Source organism: Schistocerca cancellata, chromosome 5 (assembly GCF_023864275.1).
Source record: "Schistocerca cancellata isolate TAMUIC-IGC-003103 chromosome 5, iqSchCanc2.1, whole genome shotgun sequence".
NCBI classification, from domain to species: Eukaryota; Metazoa; Arthropoda; class Insecta; order Orthoptera; family Acrididae; genus Schistocerca; species Schistocerca cancellata.
Window position 1 is genome coordinate 11,914,483 of NC_064630.1, and position 13,863 is coordinate 11,928,345.

A 13,863-nucleotide genomic window follows, 5' to 3' on the forward strand; every position below is an offset into this window, starting at 1 on the left:
TAATGTTATAGGCCTTTTGCTGTTCCTTATCTATAGAAACGATTTGGGAGACCATCTGAGCAGCCGTCTTAGGCTTTTTGCATATTACGCTGTCGTTTATCGACTAGTAATGTCATCAGAAGATCAAAACAAATTGCAAAACCATTTACAAAAGATATCTGTATGGTGCGAAAATTGGCAGTTGACTCTAAATAACGAAAAGTGTGAGGTCATCCACATGAGTGCTAAAAGGAATTTGTTAAACTTCGGTTACACGATAAATCAGTCAAATCTAAAGGTCTTAAATTCAATTAAATGCCTACGATTTACAATTATGAAGAACTAAATTTGGGAGGAACACAGAGTAAATGTTGTGGGGAAGGCTAACCAAAGACTGCGTTTTACTGGCAGGACACTTAGAAAATGTAACAGATCTACTAAGGAGACTTCCTACACTACGCTTGTCCGTACTCTTTTAGAATACTGCTGTGCGGTGTGGATCCTAACCAGATAGGACTGACGGAGTACATCGAAAAAGTTCAAAGTAGGGCAGCGCGTTTTGTATTATCGCGAAATATGGGAGAGAGTGTTAGTAAGTGATACATGATTTGGACTGGACATCATTAAAAGGAAGGCGTTTTTCGCTGCGACAGAATCTTCTCCCGAAATTCCAATCACCAAAGTTCTCCTCCGAATGCGAATATATTTTGTTGTCACCGATCTACATAGGGAGAAACGATCACCACGATAAAATAAGGGAAATCAGAGCTCGTACGGCAAGATGTAGGTGTTCATTCTTTCCACGCGCTATACGAGATTGGAATAATAGAGAATTGTGAAGGTGGTTCTATGAACCCTCTGCCAGGCACTTAAATGTGATTTGCAGAGTATCCATGTAGATGTAGATGTACTACACAATCACATTGTTGCATACGTACGCGAAATGTATTCATATATGTTTTCTTGTTATGCTGCGGATGACATAATTATGTTTAGCGTCCGTTTCTTGAGCCACGATTGTCCTTTACTGCGTTTTACTGGAGACGAGATTTTTGACTCCCTGTCCGTCAAGGATGATGACCTACATGGCTCGACGCCTGTTTCAGTATCACTTTCGTAGTTAAGCACGTATCGTCGTCAACATCATTGTACTGTTGATGTACATTATTCGCTCCGCTTAGTGTATCCGACACCATACGTGCCACTGGCTCATCTTGGAGAAACTATAGTATTTCATCTTTAATATCTTTCTCATTCTGTAAAATTCCCCTTGTCTCCTTCCTGACGAAATGTCAACTTCAGCATCTTTTCTTGTAAATATAATGCAATGATTGCTTTGTTTATTATTTGCATTGCTCTGGTTTGTACCAGTACTACTATAATGTAGCAATGTTGTGAGTTAATCGTCGACGAAGCAGTTCAACTACACTCCGTAGCCTCATGCTGTGCTCACCATTGGATACCTCCAATCCCACCCCCTGCTGCCATCAGCAGGCAATATTGTGGTTGGATGGCAGACAATATGTGGGGAGTCGAATGCCGTACACATTATTGACCTATAGCGACCTTACACTCAAGGGGTTCCTTGTGAGCTATCTTTCTCACCGTAATGCCGTGATTGTGTCAGAATTCCTCTTTACCGATCCTGTTTGACTCTGCCAAAAATGCTACCCAAAGTTGGAATAAATTCTGATGTTCTTTTAAATCTATGATATGTAACTGCAGAACCAAAACTGCCCCGAACAGATATAATTTACAGATGCTCTGAAACAAATGTGCCGCCTACACTCTGTACATCGGCTGTTGTCAAAATTCTTGATCTGGGATACTGGAAGACTCGGAAATGTCATGATGTATATTTTTGTAGTGGTCCTGTTATCACTACTGAACATCCCTAATCCTTATTTCCTAATAAAAGTATCGGCGATAGTCGTTCGAGGCAACGGCCTTGCCGCAGTGGATACACCGGTTCCCGTGAGATCACCGAAGTTAAGCGCTGTCGGGCGTGGGCGGCACTTGGATGGGTGACCATCCAGGCCGCCATGCACTGTTGCCATTTTTCGGGGTGCACTCAGCCTCGTGATGCCAATTGAGGAGCTACTCGACGGAATGGTAGCGGCTTCGGTCAAGAATACCATCATAATGACCGGGAGAGCGGTGTGCTGACCCCACGTCCCTCCTATCCGCATCCTCCCCTGAGGATGACACGGCGGTCGGATGGTCCCGGTAGGCCACTCGTGGCCTGACGACGGAGTGCTTTAGATAATTATTCGAAATAATTATCAAGACAGTAAGCGTATACTTTCGTAACTATTCACTTCACAGCATTTTTCACGTAGCATATGCGTGAGATGTTAGCAGCTTCAATGAAATTAATATCATCTCATACATATTTCTCGTCTAAACAACAATTACGTTAGCTACAATGAGCACTAAACAATGACGTCGTGTACCGAAATTATTATTTCTTGAACAGAATTTTCCTGCGCGTGCCTTACAGAAAGCCATAGATAATCGATTACGTGGGCACGGGATGGAATTTTAATTTCCACCGAAGGTAGGGAAGCAGGTTATTAAAGAAGACTGCGCTCTTTTCAGTATCGAAAATATTTCTGCAGCGGATATCCAAGCAGTCTGATAACGTAGAGTCTTATATTCACGTATAAAATAGACTTCGCTACTTAGAATACTTTGCAGATATAGGAGATAAATAAACAATCATGTTTCAGAATCCGTACCAGACGTAGTGTTATCTAATTAATGTAATTCAATGTACTAGCTGTAACTTACCCGTTACATACACACTGTCTTATTTTTTTTAGGCATCTCTTCCACAGCTATACAAATAATACTTTGTTTCGAGTTCTTTTGTCAGCTGACCAATCGGTATGCAGATACTGTCTTGTAAATGCGCCGTGAACAACAATATTATCATCACACTTGGTTGGGGTACGTTAAGGCTTACAGTGTGCTGTTTATAATTTTGACAGAATTTCCCTACTGCGAAAAGATTAATGGATTCTGTTGCTGGTAAAAAGTCATAACATACGAAAATGACATGGATTTCATAAATATACATCAAAGTTTTAAGTCTATAGTTCTGCTCACATATATTGCGACTCTTTTTAAAAAAGACTGAGATCTACGCCTTTCCAACCGCGTGGTATGATTGTTCCAGCGATCTACAATATGCTGTTGCTAGAGAGGAAACTTGTCAATTCAGTGTCCAATATCTCCATCGCTATTTCTGATTTCCATCTCCAGAGTATTTTCGTTTGTTATGATGCCACTGAGAGGGTGTAAGCTCTAAATTGCTTTGTGATCCTGTTCAGTGGAGAACAGAATGTACGAGGATTTTCCGGAAAGGAATGCAACGCGTTTTGTTTTTGTTTTTTTCTTTTTTTTTTCTAAGCCGAAAACAATGCTACGGATGCGAAACATTACGTATGTATTCAAATGGTTCAAATGGCTCTAAGCACTATGGGACTAAACACCTGAGGTCATCAGTCCCCCAGCTTAGAACTGCTTAAACCTAACTAACAAAAGAACGTCACGCCCATCCATGCCCAAGGCAGGATTCGAACCTGCGATCGTAGCAGCAGCGCGGTTCCGGACTGAAGCGCCTAGAACCGCTCCGCCGCAGCGACCGGCCACGTATGTATTATTCGAAGCCTCCTTAGTGAGCTGACAATGAGGAGATGATTCACACGGCGAAGCACTAGCTCCGCCACTAGGATAAGAATTGGTACCGACAGGGATAAACGCCCTTGTTTGCGCTGGAGGAAAGCCTTAGAAAGGGATGGAGATTACGTCTATAAACAGAGTGTGTAGATAAGACACCATTCCTCCGTGTGTGTAATTCTCATTAGGTTCAATAAAGAACTGTTGAAGAAAAAAGTGTGCTGGATTACTTTCTGGGCAACTCTCGTAGTATCCCAACCTTCACGTTATGATACTCAGCCTCAGTGACATCTACATGAACAGCCGTATGTCAAAAATTCATTGAGTGACTTCGTGAAGTATAAAAACATTTTAAGCTCCTTTGCAGCTCCACAGGTAAGTCCTTGGCTTCACATTCTTTGAATAGCTCTTACTTTCATCAGCAACTGTTTGTCGCCAAAGATTCAGTGTGGCAGGAATCTGTCCTTCAGCTGTCGATCTGTCTGTAGTAACTCACTAATAATGTTACTGAACCATGGTGGCTTCTTCCCATTCCTCATGATTTTCGACTGCACGAACGTATCTAGCTCGAGCCCTGTGATACGTCTACGTTTGTGCCATAGATCCTCCACACAAATATCCACAAAGCTGATGTTTGTTGTACGCTGGTGAGGTAATTTGTTGCACTTTCCAAGCAAGCTCTGTTACACATTTCTTTGTACATTTATATAATAATTTAAATGCAGGAATACTGTAAGTTACACTACTGGCCATTAAAATTGCCACACCACGAAGATGACGTGCTACAGACGCGAAATTTAACCGACAGGAAGACGATGCTGTGATATGCCAATGATTAGCTTTTCAGAGCATTCACACAAGGTTGGCGCCGGTGGCGACACCTACAAGGTGGTGACATGAGGAAAGTTTCCAACTGATTTCTCATACACAAACAGCAGTTGACCGGCGTTGCCTGGTGAAACGTTGTTGTGATGCCTCGTGTAAGAAGGGCAAATGCGTACCATCACGTTTCCGAATTTGATAAAGGTCGGATTGTAGTTAATCGTATCGCGACATTGCTGCTCGTGTTGGTCAAGATCCAATGACTGTTAGAAGAATATGGAATCGGTGGGTTCAGGAGGGTAATACGGAACGCCGTGGTGGATACCAACGGCCTCGTATCACTAGCAGTCGAGATGACAGGCATCTTATCCGCATGGCTGTAACGGATCGTGCAGTCACGTCTCGATCCCTGAGTCAACAGATGGGGACGTTTGCAAGACAACAACCATCTGCACGAACAGTTCGACGACGTTTGCAGCAGCATGGACTATCAGCTCGGAGACCATGGCTGCGGTTACCCTTGACGCTGCATCACAGAGAGGGGCACCTGTGATCGTGTAGTCAACGACGAATCTGGGTGCACGAATGGCAAAACATAATTTTTTCGGATGAATCCAGGTTCTTTTTACAGCATCATGATGGTGGCATCCGCGTTTGTCGACATCGCGGTGAATGCACATTGGAGGCGTTGTTTCATGATCGCCATACTGGCGTATCACCCGGCCTGATGGTATGGGGTGCCATTGGTTACACATCTCGGTCACCACTTGTTCCCACTGACGGCACTTTGAACATTGGACGTTACATTTCAGATGTGTTAGGACCCGTGGCTCTACCCTTCATTCGATCCCTGCGAAGCCCTACATTTCAGCAGGATAATGCACAACCATATGTTGCAGGTCATGTACGGGCCTTTCTGGATACAGAAAATGTTCGACCGCTGCCGTGGCCAGCACATTCTTCTATCTCTCACCAATTGAAAACGTCTGGTCAATGGCGGCCGAGCAACTGGCTCGCCACAATACGCCAGTCACTACTCTTGAACTGTGGTATCTTGTCGAAGCTGCGTGGGCAGCTGTACCTGTACATGCCATCCAAGCTCTGTTTGACTCAATGTCCAGGCGTATTAAGGCCGTTATTTCGGCCAGAGGCGGTTGTTCTGGGTACCGATTCCTCAGGATCTATGCACCCAAATTGCGTGAAAATGTAATGACAAGTCAGTTCTAGTATAATATTTTTTTTCCAATGAATACCTGTTTATCATCTGCATTTCCTCTTGGTGTAGCAAATTTAATAGCCTGTAGCGTGTAGCGTGTACCGTGACCACATTTAAGACCCGAAAATATCGTTGTGACACAAGACACAAACATTGCGTAGCTGATCTATTTTTCATCATATATTTTAGACTTGGATGTACTGTAAGTTACACGCTCTACGTAATTTGAGAGAGAAATATCTTTCATCATCATCATCATCATCATCATCATCATTTAAGACTGATTATGCCTTTCAGCGTTCAGTCTGGAGCATAGCCCCCCTTATACAGTTCCTCCTTGATCCCCTATTCAGTGCTAACATTGGTGCCTCTTATGATGTTAAACCTATTACTTCAAAATCATTCTTAACCGACTCCAGATACCTTCTCCTCGGTATGCCCCTACTCCCCCTACCCTCTACTGCTGAATCCATGAGTCTCTTGGGTAACCTAGCTTCTCCCATGCGTGTAACATGACCCCACCATCTAAGCCTGTTCGCCCTGACTGCTACATCTATAGAGTTCATTCCCAGTTTTTCTTTGATTTCCTCATTGTGGACACCCTCCTGCCATTGTTCCCATCTACTAGTACCTGCAATCATCCTAGGTACTTTCATATCCATAACCTCAACCTTGTTGATAAGGTAACCTGAATCCACCTAGCTTTCGCTCCCATATAACAAAGTTGGTCGAAAGACTGAACGGTGCACAGATAACTTAGTCTTGGTACTGACTTCCTTCTTGCAGAAGAGAGTAGATCGTAGCTGAACGCTCACTGCATTAGCTTTGCTACACCTCGCTTCCAGTTCTTTCACTATGTTGCCATCCTGTGAGAATATGCATCCTAAGTACTTGAAACCGTCCACCTGCTCTAACTTTGTTCCTCCTATTTGGCACTCAATCCGTTTATATTTCTTTCCCACTGACATTACTTTCGTTTTGGAGATGCTAATCTTCATACCATAGTCCTTACATTTCTGATCTAGCTCTGAAATATTACTTTGCAAACTTTCAATCGAATCTGCCATCACAACTAAGTCATCCGCATATGCGAGACTGCTTATTTTGTGTTAGAAATATCTTTAAGAAAAGAAATTGCTTATGTGTGTATGAGTTTACGTAGTTTTGATAGATAATACTATGTAAATTTACGTGTAAGTAGGTGAGCTAATCGGTCACGTAGAACAGTTACAAGGTGAGGTGAATTTGTTCGTCAAGTTGAACACTAGCGGGTGGGCCATGAGTGGGCCACCTGTAGCGAAGGTTGTTGATCAGCCAGTAGCCTGAAATGCGCAAACCCCGAAGCTGGCAACTTGACGGCGCGACGGTCAATTGCTTCCGAAAGCAGCCTGTACCCTAACAATTGCGGAGTGTAAGTGGTTTCTTAGAGCTCTATGAAATTCGGCAACAATTCATAGCGAAATAGTAAAGAATACATCAGCAGTCTCAGGAAAATTAAATACCTCCTGTGACACAACAGTATTTTCAATATTTTTAAAACTACAAAAGTAAATAGTTTACAGTGACTAAATATTTTCACAATAAACCTCTGAATTAACAGCTCTTGAACACTTCACACAATTTCAACAAGCAGTATCTCAGTGACAGTATTGCATGGAGCTGCCATCTCTGTAAGCTTTGTTCGTTTATCTACGTAGTTTATTTCTTAATTTATTACGTTTTCTATGTCTTTCCATTACGCTAATGTTAGTCAGACCATTGCATTCTCCACAATAGCACGTCATATCTAGTCATACGTGTGTAAGACTGAGCGAGAGGGCACAGTGATCAGCACATCGGATTAGCATTCAGGAGGATGATGGTTCAAGCCCGTATCTGGCCATCTTGATTTAAATTTTCTGTGATATCCCTGAATCGCTTCAGGCAAATGCTAGGATGGTTCCTTTGAAAGGGCACTGCCGACTTCCCTCGCCACACTTCCATAATCCAGTGGTACTGTTGACCTCGTTGTTTGGTCCTCTACCCGCAACAAACCAACCAACAAACTTGTGTACGTATTTAATTAATAGATTACTATTTTTACCACATATTTATTTAATTATTCATTACAATGGGTAATAGAATACCATGGTAATTTAAGAAGTGTCAATCGCTTGTGTTAGCTGACACCAGTATAATAAAGCGTGCCAAAAGGCACTTCCCTCAAGCAGGCCTAAACAATTGTTCAAAGAATATTTAGCGACAATTTGTTGTCATTTAAAGTGAGCGAACTCTCACAAGAACACTAGCTTATTTATTTATAACAAACACTCATCTGTTATTTATTGTTAATGATCTGAGGCTGTCCGTTGTGACCGAGCGGTTCTAGGCGCTTCAGTCCGGAACCGCGCTGTTGCTATGGTCGCACGTTCGAATCCTGCCTCGGGCATGGATGTGTGTGATGTCCTTATGTTAGTTTGGTTTAAGTAGTTCTAAGTGTAGGGGACTGATGACCTCAGATGTTAAGCCCCATAGTGCTTAGAGCCATTTGAACCAATGATCTGAGTGTGTCCGAATCTATAACACTTATTTTGTTGAAATATTTTTGCAATATATTCCGTATAACTTAGGAACGATGTGTCTCTAGTATGCATGGTCTTTACTCAATGAGAGTTGTGGAGTGGTGGAACGCTGCTGAAGTCAAGTGATGGCGGATACTTTTTCGAGTGTGAGCTGAACGGAGCGGTTATGGACACTTTTCGGAGTGATCTTGAAAAACAACTCACTTCACGTGTGGATCTGGTGGAAGGCAGAGCTGCCTGTGGTAAGATGTGACAGTTGGTGGTGCCAGTGATGTACTACAGCAGTATCGACTACTGCAATAGTCTAACTTTCGAAGGGACTCCAACTGACGTGAGGTCTGAATGTGCTTTGCTGCACAAGTATAACTTCTTTCACTTGTGTTAAGAACTGAGAATAGATGGAATATTAGTTGCTTTTCTTTGTATCCTCTGTATTGTGAATGATTAAGTAGAATTCTGAACTACTTTGATAACTGGTGAATATATCACATATGCTGATCACTAAATGGACTTAGTTTTAGTGTGTCTTTGATGACTATTCGGCTTGGGGAATTAGCTAGTATTCTCATAAAGCTCTCAACATAATTGTACTACATTAACAACAGTATCTCTGCCCGGATTATACTTATTATACTTATTATTGAAGTACCACTTTCCGTTTATTTTGAGCTTGATTTTTTGAATAAACATTATTCAGCATAATTCCTTGTCGTCTACATTAACTACAGACGTACGAATAGAACACTTTTCATTAAATTATTCATCAGTTTTTTTCTTTTATATTTATGTGTGTTTCATAAATTTGCAATTCAGTCCAATGCAGAGACCATTTGACAGCAGAATCACAGATACGGATTATTATTTGCAGTGAGTTAGCTGCAGGGTATCAAAGCTGATGTGTGCGGCTCGACCCCGGAACCACATCGAGCCGTTATTTTTGAAGAGGGCCCACGAACAGCCCAGCTACCGATACTGCAAACGACTCTGCTTCTGTGGACTACGGGCCAGAGAGCTACTGCTCAGCAGGTAATTCACTGTGTTCAGTCACGGCTACCAGCGACACAGTCTCGTTCAGGCCTAGCAGAAACTATTACATATTACTGTTCAAATGTGAAAACGGATTTGTCATAACCAGTTTATGCACATACGTATTTCTGATAGATAACACAGACATTTTGTGTGGGCAAATATTTAATTTTAGAGCTGTGATGTATGCTGCGCCAAGTGTGTTAATTTAATCGACCTACGCTCGCGACAAGTATAGCTCAACATGTCACTGGGAAAGCATACTTGTTCTTAACAAGGTACTGTAAATAAATATATTTATGTATTTTGATGAATAGATTTTTTGAACGATACACAATTTTCTGGTGGTTATGATACTTTTTCACGGGGCGAGGATGGTTGATACCACCTGGTTGCTTGGTTGGTTGGTTGCTTGTAATGGCTGGCAAATATACTGGGATGTGATGGGCTGGTAGGCACTAAACTGTGGCTGCGAGAGGAAAACTCTCTCTCTCTCTCTCTCTCTCTGTGTGTGTGTGTGTGTGTGTGTGTGTGTGTGTGTGTGTGAAGCAGAATTTTCTTTACGTAGAAGTATCGTAATGTGCCCTGCGCCACACACCATTGGGTGGCTTGCGCAGTATAAATGTATATGTAGACGTAGATCACGTTCCTAGGGATACAGCTTCTCGCACCTGTATCCAGACAACCTTCAAATACGGCGTAATGCGTTCGTCAGTTACCTTAAATGCCAACATCAGAGTTTGTCAAACTACGCTATAGAGTGCCTTGGAATACTGGTTCCCTGTTCCCAAATTCTTATTCTAACGTTAGCGCCAATATAATTTGTGCACACCTCATTCCTTTAGTCTTTCTCGATTTACTATCAAACTGTAGAGTGTGCTCATTAACCGTTTCCACTGTTCAACAGACCATGCAATTATTCCTTACTTTCTCTGAGGACAATAATGTCATCAGTGAATCTCTTCATTGACATCACTTTCCAGAGAATTTTAAAGTCAGTACTAATATTTCTTTTCATTTCTGTCACTGCATCTCCGATGTGTAGATTCGGCAGTATGGCACCTTTAAACTTTTCACGCTTGTGATGTTTTATGTAGTGTAGCAGCGTGTGCTTTACAGAAACAGTTCGTGTTAAATAACTTTCTGAATTTTTTCATCTGAAAGTGGGCCCACATAATTCCCACTCCAGGATCCCCGCATCCTTAACCATTTCAATTAGTATTAAAGGCATACATTCGCAACTTCTCAGTTCTCCTATGATTTCCTTGCGCGACTACCAACCTTGTAAGGAAGGAAACTCCAATGAAACAGCACAGATATGGGCTAGGAGATCAATTCCAGAATGAATTTTCACTCTCCAGTAGAATGTTGTTGTTGTGGTCTTCAGTCAGAAGACCGATTTGATGCAGCTCTCCATGCTAATCTATCCTGTGCAAACCTCTTCATCTTCGAGTGACATCCCTATGAATCGGCTTACTGTATTCATCTCTTGGTCTCCCTCTACGAATTTTACCTAACACGCTACCCTCGAGAACTAAACTGGTGATCCCTTAGTGCCTCAGAATGTGTTCTACCAACCGATTCCTTCTTTTGGTCAGATTGTTCCATAAATCTGTCTTATCCCCAGTTCTATTCAGTACCTCCTATTAGTTATGTGGTCTACCAATCTAATACTCGGCATCCTTCTGCGGCACATCATTTCAAAAGCTTCTCTTCTTGTTTATACTTTTTATCATCCACGTTTAATTTCCATACTTTGCTACAGTTCACATAAATACTTTCAGAAAACACTTTCTGACACTTAAATTTATACTCGGTATTAACAAATTTCTCTTCTTCAGAAACGCTTTTCTTGCCATCGCCAGTCAATATTTTATATCCTCGCTGCTTCGACCATAATTATTTATTGGGCTTCCGAAATAGCAAAATTCATCTATCACTTTAAGTGTCACATTTCCTAATCTAATTCCGTCAGCATCACCTGATTTAATTCGACTACATTCCATCATCGTCGTTTCGCTTTTGTTTTATGCTCATCTTACATCCCACTTTCAAGACACTTTACATTCCGTTCAGCTGCTCCTCCAAGTCCTTTGCTCTGTCCGACAGAATTACAGTGTCTTCGGCAAATCTCTGAGTTTTAGTTTCTTCTCCCTGGACTTTAATTCCAACTCCAATTTTTTTTTGTTTCCTTTACTGCTTGCTCAATATACAGATTGAATAACACTGGGGACAGGCTACAACCCTATCTCACTTCCTTCTCAACCACTGCTTCCCTGTCGTGCTCCTCGACTCTTATAACTGCCATCTAGTTTCTGTACAAATTGTAAATAGCCTTTCGCTCCCTGTACTTTACCCCTGCCACCTTCAGAATTTGAAAGAGAGAATTCCAGTCAATACTGTCAAAAGCTTTATCCACACAAATGCTGTAAACCTAAGTTTGCCTTTCCCCAACCTATCTTCTGTGAGAAGCCATAGGTTCAATATTGCCTCGCGTGATCCTACATTTCTACGGAATCCAGACTGACCTTCCCCGAGGTCGGCTTCTACAAGTTTTTAGTTTCTTCTATAAAGGATTCGTGTTAGTATTTTGCAGCCATGTTTTATTAAACTGATAGTTCGGTAATTTTCACGCCTGGCAGCACATGCTTTCTTCGGAATTGGGATTACTATATTATTCTTGAAGTCTGCGTGTATTTCGCCCGTCTCATACATGTTGCTCACGAAATAGAAGAGTTTTGTAATGACTGGCTCTCCCAAGGCTACCAGTAGCTCTAATGGAATGCTGTCTACTCCTGGGGGCTTGCTTCGATCTAAGTGTTTCAGTGCTTTGCCAATTTCTTCACAGACTATCAACTCTACCTTCTCACCTTCCTCCATGTAGACTGGTCAGGTGAGTCTCGATTTCAGTCGCTAAGAGCTGCTGGTGGGGTTCGAGTGTTGGGCAGACCCCACGAAGCCATGGACCCAAGTTGTCAACAAGGCACTGTGCGAGCTGGTGGTAGCTCCAAAATGGAAGACTGATATAATATTTCGTGGCAGGTTGCAAGTGTCTGTCGGAACGGGATTCAAACATAACCTTTGTAGGTCGCTGCAGAGAGGAAATTCTCTCTGACTATTCTGCCCCGTCGAATAATAGCGTGTATCATATAACGAGGACAGTCTGTAAGAATAAATCCAGCAGTTAGCATTTAAATGCTACTCACAGTTCAAATTCTAAATGAAATCTGCTTTGGGTGGAGTAATGTCATAATAGGAGTCACTAGTAAGATAAAATCTTATTACGACATGGACACGTCTCTGCTAATATGATTAGTACTACAGCACTGCTTTCATGTGGCCCGCGTGAATAGCGTTCGTCTACATTTCTCGCAATGCCCTGGGAACCAGGGGTAATATGAGACCGCAACGAACTCGCTAACAAGGAGAGGACGCCTACTGGTCATCGCCGAATTCGCCCTCATTTATGGTACATGTAAGGCGCGGTGAGACAAGCATGTGCTCCAAATGGAAACTCCAGATGTCCAAGCGTTTAGGAAATAAAAGGAATTTTGCTACGGATCTATCACCGTGTGCACCTTATCAATTGTTGGCGTGGAACTGTGTACAGGAACCGGTGTTTGTCTCAGCTAGTTCCGTCAGAGGGGCCGCTGCTTCCCTGTAATAAAAAAAAAAACTGAGTTAAGGAATCAATTATCAACCTGAATGGGTGTCATGTGACGTCCGCCCAGACCAAACTCAACGAACAATACCGAACACAATGAATAATAATAATAATAGTAATAATAAAAAGCGGTGAGACGTCGGTTTCGCATTGAAAGAGTTGCAGGTTCGACTCCCCCCGCTGGCAAATATTTTTGTGTTCCTTGGAAATGCGTGCACTACTGACATGACAATTAACCGAAACATCGTATAAGTCATTTTACTAATTTATACAAGTACAAAAAGTATATGCAAAGGATGAAATGCAGGGCTGCAAACATTTAAAAAGAGATTGTAGTGAAGCGTACACGGGAACGCCTTGTATGTAAATCGATGCTTACATTCTTTTTCAGTTGATGAATTACATGTACTGGGGCAATATTCATCAAAGAAACAGGGGATGCAACAATTCTGACCGCATCTTGCGCGTGTTATACACGCGGCGTTTTGCAGTGACATGGCTTTTTAATGTCTCCATAGAAAAACAAACTTGAAACTTCCTGGCAGATTAAAACTGTGTGCCGGACCGAGACTCGAACTCGGGACCTTTGCCATTCCCGGTCATGTGCTCTACCATCTTTTTTTAAATTTTTTTTCTTTTTTTTTGGTCGATTTTGAAAACAAAAAGAAAAATGTACACGAGCATTATTCGAACACCGTACCTCCAGCACAGTAGCAATGAACCTTTACCGTTTTTCTTACGTGCTCTACAGACATTTTTTAATAAAATTGAAAAATTTGTTCGATTGTGAAAAAAAAATTACACGAGCAGTGCTCGAACACGGTACCTCCAGCGCGGTAGCTGTAAACCTTTTTTTCTCTTTGTTGTTCTTTTTATTTTTTTTATTTTTTATTTGTTTTAATTGTAAACTTGTT

General features: G+C 41.9%; 1 pseudogene; it reads left to right on the plus strand.

Annotated features, from left to right (window-relative positions):
• Positions 1-1,917: 1,917 nt before the first annotated feature.
• Positions 1,918-2,035, plus strand: LOC126189928 (5S ribosomal RNA; annotated as a pseudogene).
• The last annotated feature ends 11,828 nt before the right edge of the window (positions 2,036-13,863 follow it).